Source organism: Pan troglodytes, chromosome 8 (assembly GCF_028858775.2).
Source record: "Pan troglodytes isolate AG18354 chromosome 8, NHGRI_mPanTro3-v2.0_pri, whole genome shotgun sequence".
NCBI lineage: Eukaryota > Metazoa > Chordata > Mammalia > Primates > Hominidae > Pan > Pan troglodytes.
The window spans coordinates 142,953,275-142,974,879 of NC_072406.2; positions in this window are offsets into that span (position 1 = coordinate 142,953,275).

Below are 21,605 nucleotides of genomic sequence, written 5' to 3' on the forward strand. Positions count from 1 at the left end.
CTGCCCTAAACTTGCCTCAGTCTCTCACTCTGCCTTATCCCCCTCGGACGAATTCTTTCCTTTGAGGAGGTGAGAATGGAGACTGAAGCCCTGTACAGACTCGCTGCTGCTCACATACTTTGTGTACTGAGCATTCGGTCTTCTGTTTTCTACAAAGGAGGGTTGTTCTGTTCCCATGAGGCAGTAGATTAATAGGAATTTTTTTTTAACTTTTACATTTGAGTGTAAGGGTGGGTTTAGGCTTGAAAACAGCATGCTCTTCCCGCTCCTGAGATCCACACGTGTCCCTTAGGTTGAGACGGCCCAAAGTCCTGCGGCGCATGCTGATGGCAGAGAGTACTTTTAGTTTTTACTTATGGGGAATATGACCCCAGTGCTGGATTGAAGTTATTCAATTTCTATGATAAGAAAACATTTGACATAATGAAGGTTAAAGCATGAAAGATAAGGCCGATCACTGCAATTTTTCATCCTGGAATGTAGGCTATGATAGGAAGCTTTGTTCACTCCTTCCAGAAATATCTGGTGGAGAATTAACTGAGGAAGCAAGACAGCTACTGATGGGGCCGTTTCCCAGCTCATCACGAGAGAGTCAAATGCAGACACTCTCAAGGGCTGGGGAGTGACCCAGAGCGACCCACGGCGCACGTCTCATCCAGGCTCTGGCCAGCTTCACTTAAAGTGATTTTATGCAACCACCTCCTCCTGGCAGATATTGTAAGAGTTGCCTAAACCAAGGAGATCCGAGGAGCTACCACACAAGAACTGTGACATTGCCTGTGTTATTAGAACTAGTGTGTGCATGTACGTATGTTTGTCTCTGTGTGTGCATAAATAAGTGATATGTGCATACCTGTGTGATGTGTTCATGTGTGCTGATGTGTGTGCATGCGTAGCTGTGTGCACGAGTGCGTGTGTGTGCATGTATCTGTGTGTACAAGTGCATATGTGTGTGCATGTGTAGCTGTGTGCATGAGTATGTGTGTGTGCATGTGTGTTTCTGTGTGCACGAGTGCATGTGTGTGTGTGCATGTGTGTTTCTACCTGCGTGCATTCCTCCTCCCTATTTCCAGAGCCGCCTGCTTCTGCTCTGGTCTCAGCCAGGGTGATCTCACAAGAATGCAAATCTCTGACTGTCCCTAAGGCACTAAGGTCCGTTAGTGATTTCCCTTGTCCCGGAGATAAAGCAGAATTATTTAGTATAACCCTCCCTGACAATTCACCCCAGGTTGTCCCACATCCCTCCACATCCATTTGCCGCGCATCTTTGGCCCTTTCCCCTGTCTCCTTAACACCATCTTTCTTTCTGTCTGGGACCCCGCTCCCCCGCCCTTTCTGCCTGGTGCACTCCTACAGTTTTGCAGTCCTCAGCTCAGATGCCACTTCCTCCTGGAAGCCTTCCCTGATCTTCCTGACCATGGAACACCCCATCACAAGTGTGCATCCTACCTCATCCTTGTCCTCTGTGGAGCCGGCCACACAGCTCTGTCGCCTGCTTCCTGGATGACATCACCCTGCACTGTGAGTATCTAGAGGGCGGAGAGCAAGGCCGGTGTCACTCACTGTGATCCAGCACCCAGAATATTGCCAGGTATGCGCATAGGATTCAATGATGATTTGCTGAATGAATGAATGAGTCTGTGGGCCTGCATTGCACGTTTTCTTTTTGCCTAGAGTCTATTGTGCTTTCAAATATTTAAGAAATGACAGGCAGCCTCACATAACTTTCACATAAGGCGACCTACTGCCTAGACGTTGTGTCATAGACAGCTTCTCTCCAATCCTTCCCCTTGGCCAACCCTTTCACAGTCTGCAGGACCTCTTCAAATGCCCCTACAATTGCTCTCCAGCCATGCAGTGCTGTGGAACTTGAAACCCCCTCCCTTCTCTATGAAGTCTCCATAACTTGACATTTTTTTAGACATGACTCAGCTGATAATAATGAAATGATTTTGGTGGGGTGTGTAGCTATCTAGAACACAACAGAAAAACAAACCCCAATAGGGTTGATACAAAGACTAGCATGTTATGTGGCTTAAGAGTTAGCAGATACTTACTTAGCAGGACAGTTTCTTCAAAGACCCACACAAAGTCACGGTATCACTGGCTCTCAAGTGGAAAGATCAGTAGCGGTGACTGTGAGGGGCTTGGTGTGCCAGGGCCCTGCAGGAAGCCGTGGCTCACTTGCAAGGGCAGCTCAGGGAGTGCGAGTGAGGAGACGATGTATGAGAGAGGCCATAAGGGACAGGGTGGGGTCCGGGTGCTAGTGTCAGTGTGGCGTTGGTTCCCTGAAGCCGGAGGTGGGGCTGGGAGGTGGAGATGAGGCCTTGCTTGAAGCTGGCAGAGAGACCAGCAGGGGGAGGGCTACAGCGAGAGGAGATGGGCATTTGGCTGAGGGACACGCCAGCTTGAGACACCCTGCAGGGAACGAGCCTGTGAATCCTATGCCCTGACCGTGCTCTTCTCCCCGCTAGGACCCTTCCTGCTGCCCCCCGCCCCTGCGCCTTTGGTTACATCCAGTGGGGCCAGAAGGCCTCTGACTGCATCGGCCCATCCACAGGCACAGGGCAGGGCAGATACGGCAGAGAGCGGCTCTAGCCGGGTAAATGGAAAATGAGTGGCAGACACAGATGTTTAGTTCCACATATCTTGTTTGATTCCACTCTTTTAGAAGACTCTAAGCTTTACTCACATTCTTGGGGCATGCATGAAATGAATGCAGATGATCTTTCTCAAGCAGATTCTAAAGCATCTCTGGCTCCCGTTTACGTCTGCTCTCTCTGAAATTGGGCACCTCCATCCCAGGGGCATGGATTCCTTTCAAAGCCTCTCTCGTTCAGGAACCTCATAACACCCACAGGTGGGCCCACAGGGATTTCTTTTTCCCAAAAATAAGTTACACAATAAGCTTCTATGATGAGACCTCTTCAAGTACAACCCAACTCACTTTGAGCACAGCGGTATTTCGGCCTCAGCGTCAACCCCATTTTCCATCGCAGCGCCATGCAATTCTAAGCTGATTGCAGAGAGCTCACGCCATCAATGCCAAATTCCAGCTATCAGTGGAAAGAGACTTGCCTGTCAGCTTTCTCTATGCCTGGAGATAGAGAGAGAGCAAGACCGGGAGCTGGGGAAGGGACGTCCAGCTCCGTCCCCAGGCTGTGGGTGACACAGCTCCCAACTCCCCACCAATTAACAACCAGCTCTCTTTGGCCACTGACTCTAGGTTTCAGCATTCTGAAGAGATTTTCCCAGCAGGAATATAAGACATAAATATCCTGATGGGTTTATGCTCCACGGGAGATGCAGGGCTTCGTTTTACTCTGGAATTGGGACATGTCAGGAACCCACCCCCTTTAGCATGAAAAGTCCCGCCTTGCAGAAGGGGCCGAGGGAGGGCCTGCTGGGGTGTCCACCGGGGCATCTGTGTGAGGGGGTGCTGGTGGGGGCAAACATCCCAAACTTCACATCCAAATGCATGGCAGACTCAGGACCTCTGAGGTCCTTGTGAGCTCGAAGAACTCTTGTACCCTAATATCTAGGCACATTGATGCCGTTTGTGAATTCACATCAGTCTCTGCACATAGAAATAAGGTACTTCCAACCAAACAAGCTCTTTTATCTCCTCTGTGCTCCACAGAAGGAAGATGGGCGTCCCCTTCACCAGGGCTGCAGTCTGGACGGCCCTTTACCCTGTGCCCCTTTCCCCATCTGCAATAAAGGCTGGGTGTCAGTTTATTTGAGCTGCCACAACCAGGTACCACAAACTGAGTAGCTAAAAGCAACAAAAACATATTCTCTCACAGTTCTGGAGGCCAGACTTTTAAAATTAAGGTGTGGGCAGGGTTGGTTCCTCCCAAAACTCACAGGAAGAATCTGTTCCATGCCTCTCCCCTAGTTTCTGGTGGTAGCCGGCGATCCCTGAAGTTCCGTGACTTGTAGACATCACTGCAGCCATCACATGGCACTGTCCCTGTGTGTCTCTGTGTTCAAATCTCTTCTTATTAGGATAGGCCGCTGGAGTAGGACTCAGGCTGCTGTGTCTCCTGGGAAGCCTCAAGTTCCAAAGGCGGCAGCTTTCCATTTGCTCCTGAGCAATTTCTCCACAAGAGGAAGGCAGGGGGCAGGATGAGAAACAGGCCACAGCCTTTGGGTTCATGTTCAGCAGTGAGGGAGCTCCCAGCAGCAGGAGCCAGGGAAGGCTGCCCTGTCCCGCTCAGCAGGCATGAAGCTTGAGCCCACTGACCTTCCAGCACCAGGCGGGTCCTGGGGAGCGGACTCTGCCTGTAAGGAAGAGACCACAGCTCTGGGCCTGTGCACACTTTGCATCCTGGTGGGTGATTGCGGATGAGGAGACCACAGCTCTGGGCCTGTGCACACCTTGCATGCTGGTGGGTGATTGCAGATGAGGGTGCATTCATGGCTGTTCTTCACATGGAGGGGTGAGATGAAGAATCGGCACTCAAATGACCCAAGGATTCCAGCTCCGGCAAGGCGCACAGAGAGGAGTGGCAGGCACACAGGTGCCCGTCCACAGGATGTCTTCTGAAGACACTCTGTTTCCTTCTAAGCCTCACCTTCTTCCCTCTTGGCCTTTGCAGCCCACCCGACCAGCTCAGCCTCTCTGGCCTGAACACCTGCCTCCTCTACCTGCCCCCGGCGCCCCCACTGCCTTGATCTACCTGATACCTACACTGCAGGTGAATTCTCCCTGAAACTTGTGGATCTCACCACCGCCAGCTGTGACCCTTCATGGACTCCCAACACCCTGAAGATATAGGACGGGGATCAGCACAGACCCTCTGTGTCTACAGCGACCCCTTCTCTCCTGCCCTTTCCCCATTCATCATGAGACAGCTCCTCTGACACCAGCCATGTCCTGTTTCTGAGCCATGCTCCCTTCCAGCTCTGGCCTTCCTGCAGGCTGTTCCACTGCCTGGAACACACTTCCACCCTCCTGTCTCCCGAAGCAATTCCCAGTTGTCCTTCGGAGCTGAGTTCACTCTCCTAGTCCCAGACATGGCTTCCGTGCCTCTTAGCTAGGTGAGGTCCACGCAGTGTCTCTCCTCTGTTATCTAGGCAAGGTCCACGCAGTGTCTCTCCTCCAGGGACTTCCGTGCCCTGTTAGCTAGACGAGGTCCACGCAGTGTCTCTCCTCCAGGGACTTCCGTGCCCGTTAGCTAGACGAGGTCCACGCAGTGTCTCTCCTCCAGGGACTTCCGTGCCCTGTTAGCTAGACGAGGTCCACGCAGTGTCTCTCCTCCAGGGACTTCCGTGCCCGTTAGCTAGACGAGGTCCACGCAGTGTCTCTCCTCCAGGGACTTCCGTGCCCTGTTAGCGAGGCAAGGTCCACGCAGTGTCTCTCCTCCAGGGACTTCCGTGCCCATTAGCCAGGCGAGGTCCACGCAGTGTCTCTCCTCCAGGGACTTCCGTGCCCGTTAGCTAGACGAGGTCCACGCAGTGTCTCTCCTCCAGGGACTTCCGTGCCCGTTAGCTAGGCGAGGTCCACGCAGTGTCTCTCCTCCAGGGACTTCCGTGCCCGTTAGCTAGGCGAGGTCCACGCAGTGTCTCTCCTCCAGGGACTGCCGTGCCCTGTTAGCTAGGCGAGGTCCACGCAGTGTCTCTCCTCCAGGGCCTTCCGTGCCCGTTAGCTAGGCGAGGTCCACGCAGTGTCTCTCCTCCAGGGACTTCCGTGCCCGTTAGCTAGACGAGGTCCACGCAGTGTCTCTCCTCCAGGGACTTCCGTGCCCGTTAGCGAGGCGAGGTCCACGCAGTGTCTCTCCTCCAGGGACTTCCGTGCCCTGTTAGCGAGGCGAGTTCCACGCAGTGTCTCTCCTCCAGGGACTTCCGTGCCCGTTAGCTAGACGAGGTCCACGCAGTGTCTCTCCTCCAGGGACTTCCGTGCCCGTTAGCTAGGCGAGGTCCACGCAGTGTCTCTCCTCCAGGGCCTTCCGTGCCCGTTAGCTAGACGAGGTCCACGCAGTGTCTCTCCTCCAGGGCCTTCCGTGCCCGTTAGCTAGACGAGGTCCACGCAGTGTCTCTCCTCCAGGAACTTGGGTTTCTCCACTCACCTCTTACTGAACTGGCGATTCAGTGACTGTTCAGTTACTCGATGGCTCCCAAATGATTATTCTCCTGACCCCCACCAGCCCCTGTGGCCCCCTGTGCCTAAGGCAGGACAGCCACGGGCCAACCCTCCCTGCCGCACAAGCCAGAGATGGTGGGGACAGACTCACCTGCTGAACTCTGATGCAGGCAGAGAGCTGTCACTAGCGATGAAAGATCACTCGTCACGGCTGAAGAATGTGGAGGCCCTGCCAAAACATTTCCAATTACACATTCATTTATTGATGTTTCTAAATAAATGGGTTGTTGAGAAATGTCAAACACACGTCAGTGAGCACAAAATACATCTAGAATCTCTTCCTAGTGAGGCTGTGGACACACAGGACAACCTGTTGAGACCTCTACGGGCACGGTTCTCTCCCGCGGGCTTACTGGGATGGCTTCGAAGTTGGAGACCGTCCACTTGCTTCCCACCTGCGCTGCCCTGTGGGGTGCTGTGGGAGCCTGGATCTGGCAGGACTGCTCTGGCCAGTGTCCCGGCTGCCAGCGGCTGGGCAGGGAACCCGAAGGAGCCCGGAGCCCCTCCCCCCGCTCCTCCCCTGCTCCCTGTGCGTGGCCTCAGCAGCTTGGGGAGGCAGTGGTCGCTCTCCGCTGGGAAGCTCTCTGCCTGATTCACCTGGGTTCTGCTCAGCTGCACCTGCCTGGGCCCCTGCAGGCCGAGGGCTGGGAAGGCTCTGTGGCATTGCCGGCCGGGGGCTTCCCATCCCATCTGAACTGCCTAGACCCTGCTGTGGCTCTCCCTACAGACTCCGCATTTGAGCCTCCCCAGTGTCCCCTTGGAGGGCCGAGTTTGTTCCCAGTCGGGACCCCGAGGCACAGAACTACCGAAGATCTGTACGGCCTCCCAGTCTGGGACAGGATGTGCCCTCCCAGGCTTGCAGGTTTCAGCAGGGCCCAAGAAGAGTCCTCTCTGCCTGGGGAATGCGATCCTGTCCCAGAACCCCAGAGCCTGCCTTCAGGAGGGAGGTGGGCAGGGAGGGGAAAGAGAAAGGGAACATGCAGCCGTCATCAACGTCTGTCCCCTAGACGACCTTGTCAGGGCCACCTCTAGAGCCCGACTGCGGCTGCCTCAGGGAAAGGGGTCCCTCGAAAGGCTGCTGGTCCTCGACTTGCTTCTATCCTCAAGAAATGCATGGACGGCAGTTTCATTCTCTAAAAAACAATTTTTAAATATTATGAAAGCTTCCCTTCAAATTTCAAAGCCATCTTTTGTTAGCCTCCGAAAAAAATTATTATCTGTTATTATTAGGGGGCTGAAGGAAGGGACTGGACAAAGAGTAAGCCTGTAGTTATTTAAAAAGGAAAAAGCTTTCTGCTGAATTGGAAATGGAGATATTCTTTCTGCCCAGGCTTAATTCCAGTTTTGCAGAATGAGAAATAACAAAATTGATTTTTATCTAGATCAGTTGGGACACCACGTGCCTGGCAGTTGCTCAATTCACTTCCAGAGCAGATCGAGCAGGGCTTTTTTGATTTGTTCTTGCTCTCCTGGATACGGATTTTACTCTGCAAGATAATGCCATGATCTTCTTAAGGCTTCAAAAGACCACTTCATTTCTCAAAAAATGCATGTCTTGTCCTGCCCCTACCCCCACGCTCTGGATATTATGATTACATGCAGACATATATATATATATATAAAATCACTGAGCCGAGGTCTAAATTCACCTCTGATTTCTCAAGTATCCAGTTGATTTTATTCTAAGGCTGTGGATGGGCTGAAGTCCCATCCACAGGGCTCTAGAGGTGGCCCTGACAAGGTCGTCTAGAGGACAGACGTTGATGAACGGCTGCATGTTCCCTTTCTCTCTCCCCTCCCTGCCCACCTCCCTCCTGAAGGCAGGCTCTGGGGTTCTGGGACAGGATCGCTCTTGACTTTGGTGAGGTCAAGAGCTTCAGCCATTCTCTTTGCCCTCACTTTGCTCCTCTGACAAGCCCAGCTCCTGCACATGGCAGGGAGCACAGGTCTGCAAAAGCAAGACTGTGCTTACTCAGAAAAGGCTGCACTTACTGCATTCCTCCAGGCACACAGGCGGGAGCTGTAATTCTGCTGGTGATGCCCCTCTTTAGACCCCTAAACACAGCACTGGGGTCAGCGAGGGTTAGGGGCCAGGAACTTGCAGCCTCCTCCAGAGACAATAGGGATGCACCACCTGCCGGGGATTCTCCAGGTTGGAGGGTCCCTCTGCTTGCACCTGTGTTTCTGCTTTCTCTCTTAGGGAGTCCCGGGTCGTACTCCCTCTGAGCCCAGGTGCCTTCTTGGCTGAGCCAATGTCTGTACCTGTGCTGTTACTGAGACAAAAGGAAAAGTGAAAACAGCGATGATGTTTTCAGACCTTTTGAGCATCACGAGCCTTGCAGCGCTCAATCTGTGTGGGGAGAAGTCTCAGTCTGTATGTGGGGAGAAGTCTCAGTCTGTATGTGGGGAGAAGACTCAGTCTACATGTGGGGGAGAAGTCTCAGTCTGTATGTGGGGAGGTCTCGGTTTGTATGTGGGGAGGAGTCTCAGTCTGTATGTGGGGAGAAGTCTGTCTGTATGTGGGGAGAAGACTCAGCCTACATGTGGGGGAGAAGTCTCAGTCTGTATGTGGGGAGGAGTCTCAGTCTGTATGTGGGGAGAAGTCTCAGTCTGTATGTGGGGAGAAGACTCAGTCTACATGTGGGGGAGAAGTCTCAGTCTGTATGTGGGGAGGTCTCAGTTTGTATGTGGGGAGAAGACTCAGTCTACATGTGGGGGAGAAGTCTCAGTCTGTATGTGGGGAGGTCTCAGTTTGTATGTGGGGAGGAGTCTCAGTCTGTATGTGGGGAGGAGTCTCAGTCTGTAGGTGGGGAGGTCTCAGTTTGTATGTGGGGAGGAGTCTCAGTCTGTATGTGGGGAGGAGTCTCAGTCTGTATGTGGGGAGGAGTCTCATTCTGTATGTGGGGAGGAGTCTCAGTCTGTATGTAGGGGAGAAGTCTCAGGCCCCCTGAGCTGACAGTGATGGTCCCTTCTGACTGGTAGGACTTTGACTCAGTCCAAATTCCTCCACGCTGGGTTCCACTGGGAGATGTGTCAAAGACCTATCCCTTGTACCTGTGAATACAACCTGGTTTAGATGGGAGGTCTTTGCAGAGGGAATGAAGTTAAGATGCGGCCACAACGGATTAGGGGTTGGTGTCCTTACGAGGAGAGAGACACACAGGAGAGAAGCCAGGAGACGAGGAGGCAGAGACTGGGGTGATGCAGCTGCAAGCTGAGGAATGCTGAAGATTGCCGGGAGCAGGCGAGCAGGGGAGCAGGCAAGCAGGGGAGCAGGGAAGCAGGGGAGCCAGGGGAGCAGGCGAGCAGGGGAGCAGGGGAGCAGGGGAGCTAGGGGAGCAGGGGAGCTAGGGGAGCAGGGGAGCAGGGGAGCAGGGGAGCAGGGGAGCTAGGGGAGCAAGGAAGCAGGGAAGCATTCTCTGGTGGGGCCTTCAGAGGATGCACCGCCCCACTGTTGCCCCGATTTCAGACTCCTGGCCTCCTGAATAGGAGCGGATCTCTTTCTGCTGTCCTGGGCCCCCCAGTTTGTAGTACTCTCCCACAGCAGCCCTAGGGCACTCACGACCAAGCTCTGTTTCCACCCTCGGAGAAGGTTTCAGAGCAGCCAAGTTCCTCCGATGAGCCACGTCCAGACCCTACCCTGACTTTTCCGAACCTTAGGCTCCTGGACAGGAGGGATGAGGAGGAAGCTGCCCATCCCAGCAAGGGCCCAGTGTGGAAACTGTCCACACTGCACGGATATCCACACTGCCCGCTGGAAGCCAGAATAACCCATGAACCTGAAGCTCTCAAGGCCTCCCAGGTCCCTAGCCACCCAAAGCCTGGGAGGGGCTGGCAGCGTGTTCGTGGAGTCACATGTTTTGGGATGTTTCCGAAATATCTCTAAGCTGCAATTTGCTGAGTTGTTTCTTTCCACTTTGACCTTCCGTGGGTCCTACTTCCCCTCAGGGTGGAAGACTGTGGCGTGCTGCAGGTGTGGCTGGGATGCAGCTATGGGGAGGCTGGGCTGGGCCTCACTGGGTTTCCATTTAGTGGGCTGTATTTATTTATTTAAATGTCACTTCCTGTTGTAGCTGCCATTGCTTGAAATTTTGCAGAGCTAGTTAGAGTCGGAGCCCGATTCAATCCAAGGCTCCCCTCTGTCCGGCTTAGGTCCCCCAGCTGCGGCGGGCGGCCCTTCTCATGTTGAGCAAAGTGCAAGTGTCGGGAAGGTACAGGCGCAAGGCACTCAGCCCAGGGCCTGGTGTGACAGGGCTGTGTTCAGTAAACGCCAGTGTGCAATTACAGAACGCACACTCCACACACAGACACCCCCACCACACTCAACCCATACATACACACTCACACACTCACACACAGACACTCCCACCACACTCAATCCACACACCACATACACACACAGACACACATCACAACACAAACATACACGCCGACCACACACTCCCCACACACACACAGGCACACTCACAGACACTCCCACCACACTCAACCCACACATACAAACTCACACACTCACACACAGACACTCCCACCACACTCAACTCACACATACACACTCCACACACTCACACTACCCACACATACACACACAGACACTCCCACCACACACAACGCATGCATAAACACTCATAGACCACATACACAGCACACACCACAAACATACACACCCACCACACTCACCCCCACACACACAGACACTCCCACCACACTCTACCCACACACAATCATACACCACATACACACCACCCACACACAACACAAACATACACATCCAATACACACTTCCCCCACACACAGACACTCCCACCACACTGAACCCACACACACACACACACCGCATACACACCACACCCACACAACAGAAACACACACACCCACCACACACTCCCCCCCCACACAGTCCCACCACACTCTACCCACACATACACACTCCACACACTCACAGACACTCCCACCACACTTAATCCACACATACACACACACAGACACTCTTACCACGCTCTACCCACACACACACGACTCCCCCACCACACACAACCCATGCATACACACTCACAGACCACATACACAGCACATGCACGACACATACACAACCACCACACACTCCCCACACACACTCACAGACAATCCCAACACACTCTACCCACACACACACATCACATACACACCACCCCCACACAACACAAACATACACACCCAATACACACACCCCACACTCAGACACTCCCACCACACTCTACCCACACTTACACACACACTCACACACACACTCCCAACACACTATCCACACATACACACACACTCACACACAGAATCTCCCCCATCACAAAACCCACATATACACACACACTCACACACCACACACACACCACACACTACACACCCACCACAAATTCCACCCCATTCACACCACACATCCCCCCCCACACCACACATATAGACCCCCACCACATATACCACACATACACAGTCACATACACCACACACACAAACCACACACAAACACCCACCACACACTCACCCACATTCACCACACACTCCCCTCGCATACCACACACACAAACCTACAAACCCACCACACACTCCCCACACACACCAAAAACATACACACCCACGACACACCACATGTACATATACACCACACACTCCTCCCAACACAGAACACACACTCCCACTTCACACAACACACAAACATACACACCTATCACACATTCCCCCACCACACCACACAAGCACGTACACCCCCACCACACACACCCCACACATACAGATACACACCCACCTCACAAATATACACATTCACACACTCACACACACTACACACCCCCACCACACAATCCCCACACAGTCACACTCACACACACACCCATATACATCTCCATATGCCTCATGTATGTCATGCGTACACACCTGCATATGCATATATACATACACATAAATACTCCCTATATCCTGTACTCATAAGGCACACACATTACAAACACACACTCGTATGTGCATGCTGCACACACACATGTGTGCACTTTTTCCTGCATATCCCGCACGCCCGTCAGCCCCTCCTGCCCTCCGCTGTCCTCTGCTCCCCTGGCTGCCTTCTTCGCTGTGCTCCCAGGGCCCTGAGCCCCCATCACCCAGTTCAGGGGCCAGAAGGCCAGTGGGGTCTTTAGACCATGGCTGCTTCAGTCCCTGCCTAGGTGGCTGGAGGAGGTGGATGCTGGAACAACCCCAGGAACCTAGGGCTCCAATGAGGCTTGGTCCACCCCCTCCCAGAGCCCCTGTGTTTCCAAGGACAACCTCAAGTCCTCCCTTCCCCTGGGCTGGCCCCAGGCCTCAGTTCTCGTCACCCTCGGCAGCAGCCTCCCTCCCTCCTTCCCTCCCTGCCTGCCCTGCACCCCTCATCCGGCTGGCCAGTGTCTCCACATGGGCCCTGTACCCAAGTCAGAGTGTCCCCCCATGCCTCGTCCCACTGTGGTCTTGCATCCTCTGTTCAGTGACCCGCCTTCCCTTGCTCCTCTTGGTCCAGGTTTCCAGGGAGACTGCTGGTTGGCACCGCTGCTATTCTTAGCAGGGCTCTTTAAAAGTGCTGAGTCTTACCATGCTGCCCTGCGGATTTGAGGCCAAATGCTGTAGTCTCCTGGAGAATTGGAGAAAAGGCCCCAAGAGAGGTGTGGTTGTACGCAGCCCTGCTCACTTCGCGGAGTGGATTTGTGCTCACCTGCAGGTCAGGTGGTCTGGGGAGCTTGGCTTTGCTGCTTTGCTCTGTGGGAGCCGCGAAGGGAAGGCTCCAGGGCCTGAGTGAAGGGTGTGGAGTGGCCCATGAGGGGTCCCATGGGGAGTCCACAAGGGGTGCTCCGGCCAGGCTCCTGTAGGAGGGAGGGTCTGGGCTGAGCAGGTTTCAGGAGAGGGAGGGGAGTGTGAACAGCAGGTCCCACTTAGAGCTTTCTCGTCCCCAGGGACCTGGAGTCAGAGTGCCCGGCAGCAATCGCTGGGGAGCGTGCCTCTGGGTCGTAGAATGCCGTCAAGCTCAGCACCTTCCGTGCGTCTCTGCAGCCTGAACCTAATGATTGATACTTTACATTTAGAGTTCACCCCTCTCATTTCACCAATGCATCTCCTCATCTATCAAGGGTGGCGTTTGTCACTTCACATCTGTCTGCACTATCCTGGCCGGCAAGCATCCTGCCTCCTGGGCTGATGTAGGTCACCTCATTCTTCCACCAACTCTGAGCCATACATGGTGTCAAATGACACAAGGAAGCCGGCTGGGGGAGACACGATGGGGTCTCCTGTTCCAGGTCCAGCTGGGAGCCCCCATCCCGTTCTCCTGCACAGTCTGCAGTGCAGGCTCTGTGTGTCACTGTGCTGGCGAGAGGGCAAGAGGCCATGGCCTGTGATGGCTGCCGCAGCTCCCATGGGTGCACCTGAGGTCCCCAGTGCTATTCAGAGTTCTCCTGGGAATCCACAACAAACCTCATTCCATGGGATCCTTGCTGATTCCAGAGGAACTAGACCTAGGGGATATGTTTTCTTCCCATGCACCGATCCTGGGCAGACCCGCGTGTCAGCACCTGAACCACTGGGCGCAACCCATGCACTGCCCTCCAGCTGTTGTGAGTGCAGTAAAACAGCCAGAAGAACATGAAGCCATTCACAGGCCAGCGGAAGATTGGAAAGTGTGTCACGACTCCCCCACTTCCCAAGTGCAGACATGACTTTCTTAAATTCTTTAATAGTCTAAATATTCTTATTCCATACAAACCTTTAACTCATTTTTCAACCATTCTTTACTTAAATTATAGTAAAATACACAAACATAATATTTGCTTTTTAGCCATTTTAACATGCATAATTCAGTGACCTTCAGTACACTCACGATACTGTGGAAACATCCCCACTGTCCAGTTCCACCTTAGGCACACTCATGGTACTGTCGAACCATCCCTACTGCCCAGTTCCACCTGAAGTACACTCACGGTACTGTGGAACCATCCCCACTGTCCAGTTCCCAAACCCAACCACTCTTCTAAATCTTACATCAAAATATCAGCATCTTTGGAAACTCAGAAATGTTGGTTGCATTGCTCTCCCTCCCCCACCTCTTATCTGCCCCTCTCACCTGCCACCTGCTCCACTGAGCCCAAGATGCTGCTGCTGACACCTGCTCCATTTCCTCCTGGGCTTGAAGCTCATGCTCTCTGAGGTCTCTTCCCAAAACATCTTCACCTTGGTGAGCCTGCCCGTATGGTCTTTAAAACCCACATTGAGTTTTTCCTTATTCCTATTCATTTGCTAATTCATCCAGTGATTCCAAACTCCATGCCAGTGTTGTCATGCTGGACACAGAAAGCGTGATGGATTAGTCTAGGTTCTCCAGGGAAACAGAACCAATAGGAAATATGTGTATGTGTGTGTGTGTGTGTCTGTGTGTGTGTATGTGTGTGTGTTTGTGAATGTGTGTGGCGAGGGAACTGAGAGACTCACCATAAGGAGCTGACTCATGTTATTATGGAGGCCAACGAGTCCCAAGATCTGCTGTTAGTGAGCTGGAGACCCAAGAGAGGTGATGGTGTAAGTTTTAGTCCAAGTCTGAGTTCAAAGGCAGGAGAAGACCCAGGTCCCAGTCCAAAAAGAGGCAAAGAGAAGGCATTCTTTCTCAGTCAGGCTTTGACTCTGTTTAGGCCATTAGCTGACCGGTGAGGCCCGCCCACATGACGGAGGACCCTCTGCTTGACTGGGTCTGCAGACTCACATGTTGATCTCACCCAGAAACACCCTCACAGACACACCCAGAAAATTTTTTGAAAAAATATCTGGCCACTCCATGGGCCAAGTTGACACCAAAGTTAACTGTGGCACACTACCACCACTAGTTCCAGGGTCTCTCCACCTGGCGGGAGATATGGATGCCTCGGGGCAGAGGCTAAGGTGCCTGTGTGCTCAGCGTCTTGCAGGTGCACGGGATGGTGCAGGATATTTGACCTGCACACCAACTCTGAAACAATACTGCACCTGTTCTATGGGGAGGTGAGGTAGCTCCCAGAGGTCGCGTGGTTGCTGGGAAGATGGCGTTCACACCAGCTTCACCGGATCCCCCAATCCATGCTCTTCCCAGGAACCCACACTGATTCATTTGTAGAAATATAGACGTTTCCAAGGTTTGGTATTTTCTACATTTCCTGTAATAAATAAATCTTACTTTTATAAAAGAAAATAGCTGAAGCTTTTAGGACAAAACAAAACCATAACCAAGGACACTAAACAACACCCCTTGAAATATCCGTTGCTGCTCTGGGTGGTAAGTAGAAAAATACACTAGGTTCACCAGCAGCCTGGAGGTGAGTGCATATCTTTCTTGCAGAAAGGGCCCTGGGGAAGGGCATTGCCAGGGGGCTGATGAGCACAGGACGGGAGGCAGGAACACACTGCGGATCTGTCTGGACACTCACCATTTGCATGCACTATTTAAGAACAATACGAACTCATCAATTCTTAAAGCTTCTATAAACTGCATGAGTGGAAAGGCAAGACAGACTCCCCTGAATTGCTTTGTCCACTTTCCCCTCAATTCTTGGGCTGCCCTCACCATCCTCCCAGGCCACTCCCTGGATACCTGCAGTGATTCAGTAAAAAGACCTCCCTCCTCAGTAGCCTAGACATATAAATCATTCAGTCAGTCAATTTTCCAGATACAGACTCTGGGCGCCTGGCACTCCCTGGTAGCCCTGTATCTCCTGCACTGCTCCGTGTCTAGGGCAGCACCTGCCCACGGGGACAGCTGGGTGCCATCACACTCCACTCAGACCCACCGCCAGGGGACAAGCCTGTGATGAGGGGCTGGCAGGACGGAGGTTTGTGGAACTGGATGGAAGTGAGGTCAGGCAGGAGAAACACAAGTCTGGGTTCACTTCGCAAGTCACTGGGGCCAGGAAAATAGAAGTGCTGTAAGTGCACGTGGATGGATTTATTGAAGAGGAACCTGTTGGAGCTGTGCAACTGCTTCTTGCAACTCATCTGCAAACATTCCAAGAGGAAACAGATGACTCAGGGCTGCCAGGGGAGACGGAACGTGATTGTGCTGAAAGCACCAGTCTGCAGGGGACATCACAGCGGCTTGGGACTCATGGATGCTGCGTCAGCAGTGGCCACTGGAGGAGGGTGGCAGGCTGCCTAGTTCTACACCAGGGAGAGCAAGGATGGGGTGTGCCCGGTGGTGTTCCTGAGCCCACTTGCCCAGGCTCCCAAGCACCGACGTGCACCTCTTCCCCTGCAGAGACTTCATATCGGTAGACTGGAGTGGTGGGGTGAATACACACCACAGGAATTGGCAAAGGCTGGAAGTCAGCCTTCCGCTTCTGCACCCTAGCTCGTTGTGAGATGTTAACCAGTAAAACACTGGTCTTACCCAGTGCTTTCTGGACATGGCTGAGCAGGCTCTTCCCATCAGGAAACCCAGATGCCAGCACCCGGGGCCCTGCCTGTGTCTGCCTGTTCTTATGCTCTGCAATGGAAGCTCAGGCTTCTAACCTAAGGCCTCTCCTCCCGCAGTAGGGGTGCAGGAAAGCCTTGAGGATCCCCCACCCCAACTCTGCTCCTTAGTTCTCCTGTCCTCCTCAGAGCAGCCAACCCTTCCAATCATGGCACTCTGCATCCTCTCAAGGGGGTGCTCAAACAGGGCAGCCCTGGCCTCTGCCTCCAGCCTCCAGCATGGGTCCCACGTGTTCAAAGAAAGAAGCAGGAGGCACCGCTGCGCATTGGGTAAGGTGCTAACTGTGGGTTGGAATATGGCACCACGGGGCCCTTCCACCCTGCCTGGGGTTGTTTCATCTGCAGATCGTGTCTGATTGCTGGTGCAGGGTGGGCCATTTTCAGCCTGGATACCCGGGGAGCCAGGTACTATCCAGCAGCCCCAGCTTTCTGAGCATCATTCATGAGGTTGTAACCTCAGGTCTTCTTCCTCTGGGAGTAGTTCAGGTTTAAACTCTGATTGAATTTGCAACTCTGCTGCCGTTCGCTGGGATATCTGCTTGCTGTCTTCTTTTAAGGCATTTGTAGAACAGAAACAATGATGTTGTAAGATGCCATCTCCATGTTGGCTCCGTCAGCTGTGAATGGACCACGAGTGTTGTTGGAAGTAAAAGCGGCTGAGGGCTGTCGGATGGCATTTGGTTGGGGGCTCGGGCAGCTCAGATGCTCCTGGCATCCTGGGCTCGCTCATCCCTGGGGGGTTCCTGAGGGAGTTCCACAACCTGGGGCCGTGATCATGGAAAAAGGAGCCTCCAGTTTGTTGTGGGTCTGGGGTGAAATAGTCACGCTGAACTCTTTGAGGAAGTTGAGTTGGGGTGTGTGACTCCATGCTGCCCCCACCACAATTTGAGCTGAGGTTTGTGCTTCAGGGCACTAGGGAGAAATCTGGGGGTGGGACGGGGCAACAGTGTGGGATGGCAAAGAAAGACAGCTGGGTTTGAGGTCTCAGTTCCAGGGCTTGGTCCAAGGAGGTAACAAAAGGATGGCTGCACGTAGGACATTTGGACACACAGTGGCTTCCACCCGAAACATGAGCAGAGGCATCTCCTGGACTCTGAGGACTTAGAAAAATAGCTCCTTTTCTCTTGGAAGAATCAGGAGCAAGGTGGAAAGGAGGCCGGGGCTTCCCTTGCCCTGCAACTGTTTGGAGCCTTGGAGAAGGGCATCATGAGATTGAGAAACACCTGTATGCAACCCTCCTCTCAGGAAGCCCGCTGAGGCTGTTTTAGGAGGCGCTTTGCGAAGATAAAAGCTGACCATGTTGCCCACAGCATGCTTGTCACACGGATGTCTGCGCACACGAGCTCCAGGCTTCATCACGTGGTGCTTACGTGTGCTTGGCCAGTTTAAACCCTGGCTCCAGCATTTTGTGGCTCTAAATCCTCAGCAAGCTCACCTTCTGTGTCTTGGTTTCTTCATCTGTGTGAATAATAACACCTACTCTGCAGGACTGCTGTGAGTTGAGGTGAGTCGGTGCCTGTCATAATAGCACATCAGCAATCCGTGAGTGCCAGCCTTGGTGCTTTCCCGAAGCCTGGCGACTCCAGGCACTCCAGACACGCCACGGTCCTGATGAGCGAGAGCGAGGGGCCTTCCCAGCAATGGGAATGCTGGTGCAGAGCGTAGGCATTCAGCCCAGAGCGCCTTCACTCCCAGGGAGGCTGGGCAGGACAGGGATACCCTCCGACCTACATAGTCCCGATTTTATTCACATTATGCAGTTGGTGCAATCCATTCACAAGAGCATCCAGAACTTCCACTTGCCCATTGCTTTTGAAAGGGAAGGTGCTTTTGGGGAGGAGTCATGTCCCAGGCTTCTCTTCTCCCTCCTTCTCAACTTTCTTTAATATTTAATCTAAAGGGTGTTTGCCTCAGAGGACTTGTAGGGGCCTCAGCGAGATCTCAATCAATGGCTTCTCAGAAGGGAGGGGTAGACACAAGGTTACAGAATACCAGCCACCACCACAATATTCTCTACAGCCAAGGAGCTCCTAGATTAGAATGTACCTAATATTTTCCTATAAATCAGTTATCTGTTCATGTAAACATAGTATATAGTGAAATGTACATCAATACCTTATATAGAAATCCATTATCATATGGCACAGTGGCTCACGCCTGTAATTTCAGCACTTTGGGAGGCCGAGGTGGGCGGATCACGATGTCAGGAGGTCGAGACCGTCCTGGCTAACACGGTGAAACCCTGTCTCTGCTAAAAATACAAAATATTAGCCGGGTGTGGGGGCAGGCACCTGTAGTCCCAGCTACTTGGGAGGCTGAGGCAGGAGAATGGCGTGAACCCGGGAGGTGGAGCTTGCAGTGAGCCGAGATCGTGCCACTGCACTCCAGCATGGGCGACAGAGTGAGACTCCATCTCAAAAAAAAAAAAAAGAAAAAAAAAAGAAAACCATTATCACTTGGCAAAAATAAACAGTAGCTGTAGTAAAATATGCACATATATATTCTTGAATGAGTGAGTGAATTGTCCCTATATACATATTACATATCAATTATCATTCTATAAAATATAATAATCACTCTTAATCTCAATTTTATATAATACGACATGTAGTCTGTGTTTAGTGCCTGCTGCATGTTGGCCCACTGGTCCTGAGTGAGGAGACGGTGTTGGACGGTGCTCATAGCACTCCTATGTACCTGTGTGGGGAGGTGGGTGACAAGCAGGTGAGAACATTCACCAGGATAGAAAAAGGCAACCTGAGAAGCAACAGGAGTGATGGGGACAGGGTCTGGTAGGACACAGAAATTTAGCGAGACCTAGATGGGAAGCCAGAGGATGCTGGCTCCAAAGTCCTTGACAAGGGTGGGCAACGGTCAGGACACCTGCAGAGCTCCCAGACTCTTGGCCTTCATTTTCCCTTGAAAATGGATCTTGGCCAGTGCAGTGGCTCATGCCTGTAATCCCAGCACTTTGGGAGGTCTAGGTGAACGGATTGCTTGAGCCCAGGAGTACAAGACCAGCCTGAGCAACACATTGAGACCCTGTATCTACAAAAAATACAAGCGTTAGCCTGGTGTGGTGATGTGTGCCTGTGGTCCCAGCTACTCAGGAGGCTAAGGTATAGGATTGTTTGAGCCCAGGATGTTGAGACTGCAGTGAGCTTTGATGGCACCACTGCAATCCAGCCTAGGTGACAGTGAGACCCTGTCTCAAAAAAAAAAAAAAAAAAGAAAAAAGAAAAGAAAATGGGAAATGGGTCTTGAGGTTTTGTATTCTATTTGCCAACAGACCACTTATTTTATGCAACTGAAGTGCACAAGGCCCATACCGCAGGGGAAAATGGGCAGCGCTGCTGTTTGGAGAACTGTGGGCTTTGCCGCTGGTGAGAAACCACAGCCCTGAGATCTGATCTTCCCTCAAGTTTCCAGACTGAAATACGCAACTGCTGAGCTGTGGAGAAAAGGCCCATTTCCTAGAGATGGTGGGAAAGGCTATAAGAACAGAGTCCTTCTGTTTACACAAGCATGAATTGAATTCTCAGCTGATTCACAGTTCACAGAAATAAACGCTCCATACATGTGCTGTGGGCAAATTCCACGGCAGTCCGGCCTTCAGACAGCAGCCTGCCCTGAGGACAAATCCACAGATGCTTGGAGAAGACCTTAGACACTGGCTTAGAGCGATTCGCCTTCAGACAGCAGCCTGCCCTGAGGACAAATCCACAGATGCTTGGAGAAGACCTTAGACACTGGCTTAGAGTGATTCGCCTTCAGACGGCAGCCTGCCCTGAGGACAAATCCACAGATGCTTGGAGAAGACCTTAGACACTGGCTTAGAGCCATTCGCCTTCAGACGGCAGCCTGCCCTGAGGACAAATCCACAGATGCTTGGAGAAGACCTTAGACACTGGCTTAGAGTGATTTGCCTTCAGACGGCAGCCTGCCCTGAGGACAAATCCACAGATGCTTGGAGAAGACCTTAGACACTGGCTTAGAGCCATTCGCCTTCAGACGGCAGCCTGCCCCTGAGGACAAATCCGCAGATGCTTGGAGAAGACCTTAGACACTGGCTTAGAGCAATTCGCCTTCAGACGGCAGCCTGCCCTGAGGACAAATCCACAGATGCTTGGAGAAGACCTTAGACACTGGCTTAGAGCCATTCTCCTTCAGACGGCAGCCTGCCCCTGAGGACAAATCCGCAGATGCTTGGAGAAGACCTTAGACACTGGCTTAGAGCGATTCGCCTTCAGACGGCAGCCTGCCCTGAGGACAAATCCACAGATGCTTGGAGAAGACCTTAGACACTGGCTTAGAGCCATTCGCCTACAGACGGCAGCCTGCCCTGAGGACAAATTCACAGATGCTTGGAGAAGACCTTAGACACTGGCTTAGAGCCATTCGCCTTCAGACGGCAGCCTGCCCCTGAGGACAAATCCACAGATGCTTGGAGAAGACCTTAGACACTGGCTTAGAGCCATTCGCCTTCAGACGGCAACCTGCCCCTGAGGACAAATCCACAGATGCTTGGAGAAGACCTTAGACACTGGCTTAGAGCGATTTGCCTTCAGATGGCAGCCTGCCCTGAGGACAAATCCGCAGATGCTTGGAGAAGACCTTAGACTCTGGCTTGGAGCCATTCGCCTTCAGACGGCAACCTGCCCCTGAGGACAAATCCACAGATGCTTGGAGAAGACCTTAGACACTGGCTTAGAGCGATTTGCCTTCAGATGGCAGCCTGCCCTGAGGACAAATCCGCAGATGCTTGGAGAAGACCTTAGACACTGGCTTAGAGCGATTCGCCTTCAGACGGCAGCCTGCCCCTGAGGACAAATCCGCAGATGCTTGGAGAAGACCTTAGACACTGGCTTAGAGCCATTCGCCTTCAGACGGCAGCCTGCCCTGAGGACAAATTCACAGATGCTTGGAGAAGACCTTAGACACTGGCTTAGAGCCATTCGCCTTCAGACGGCAGCCT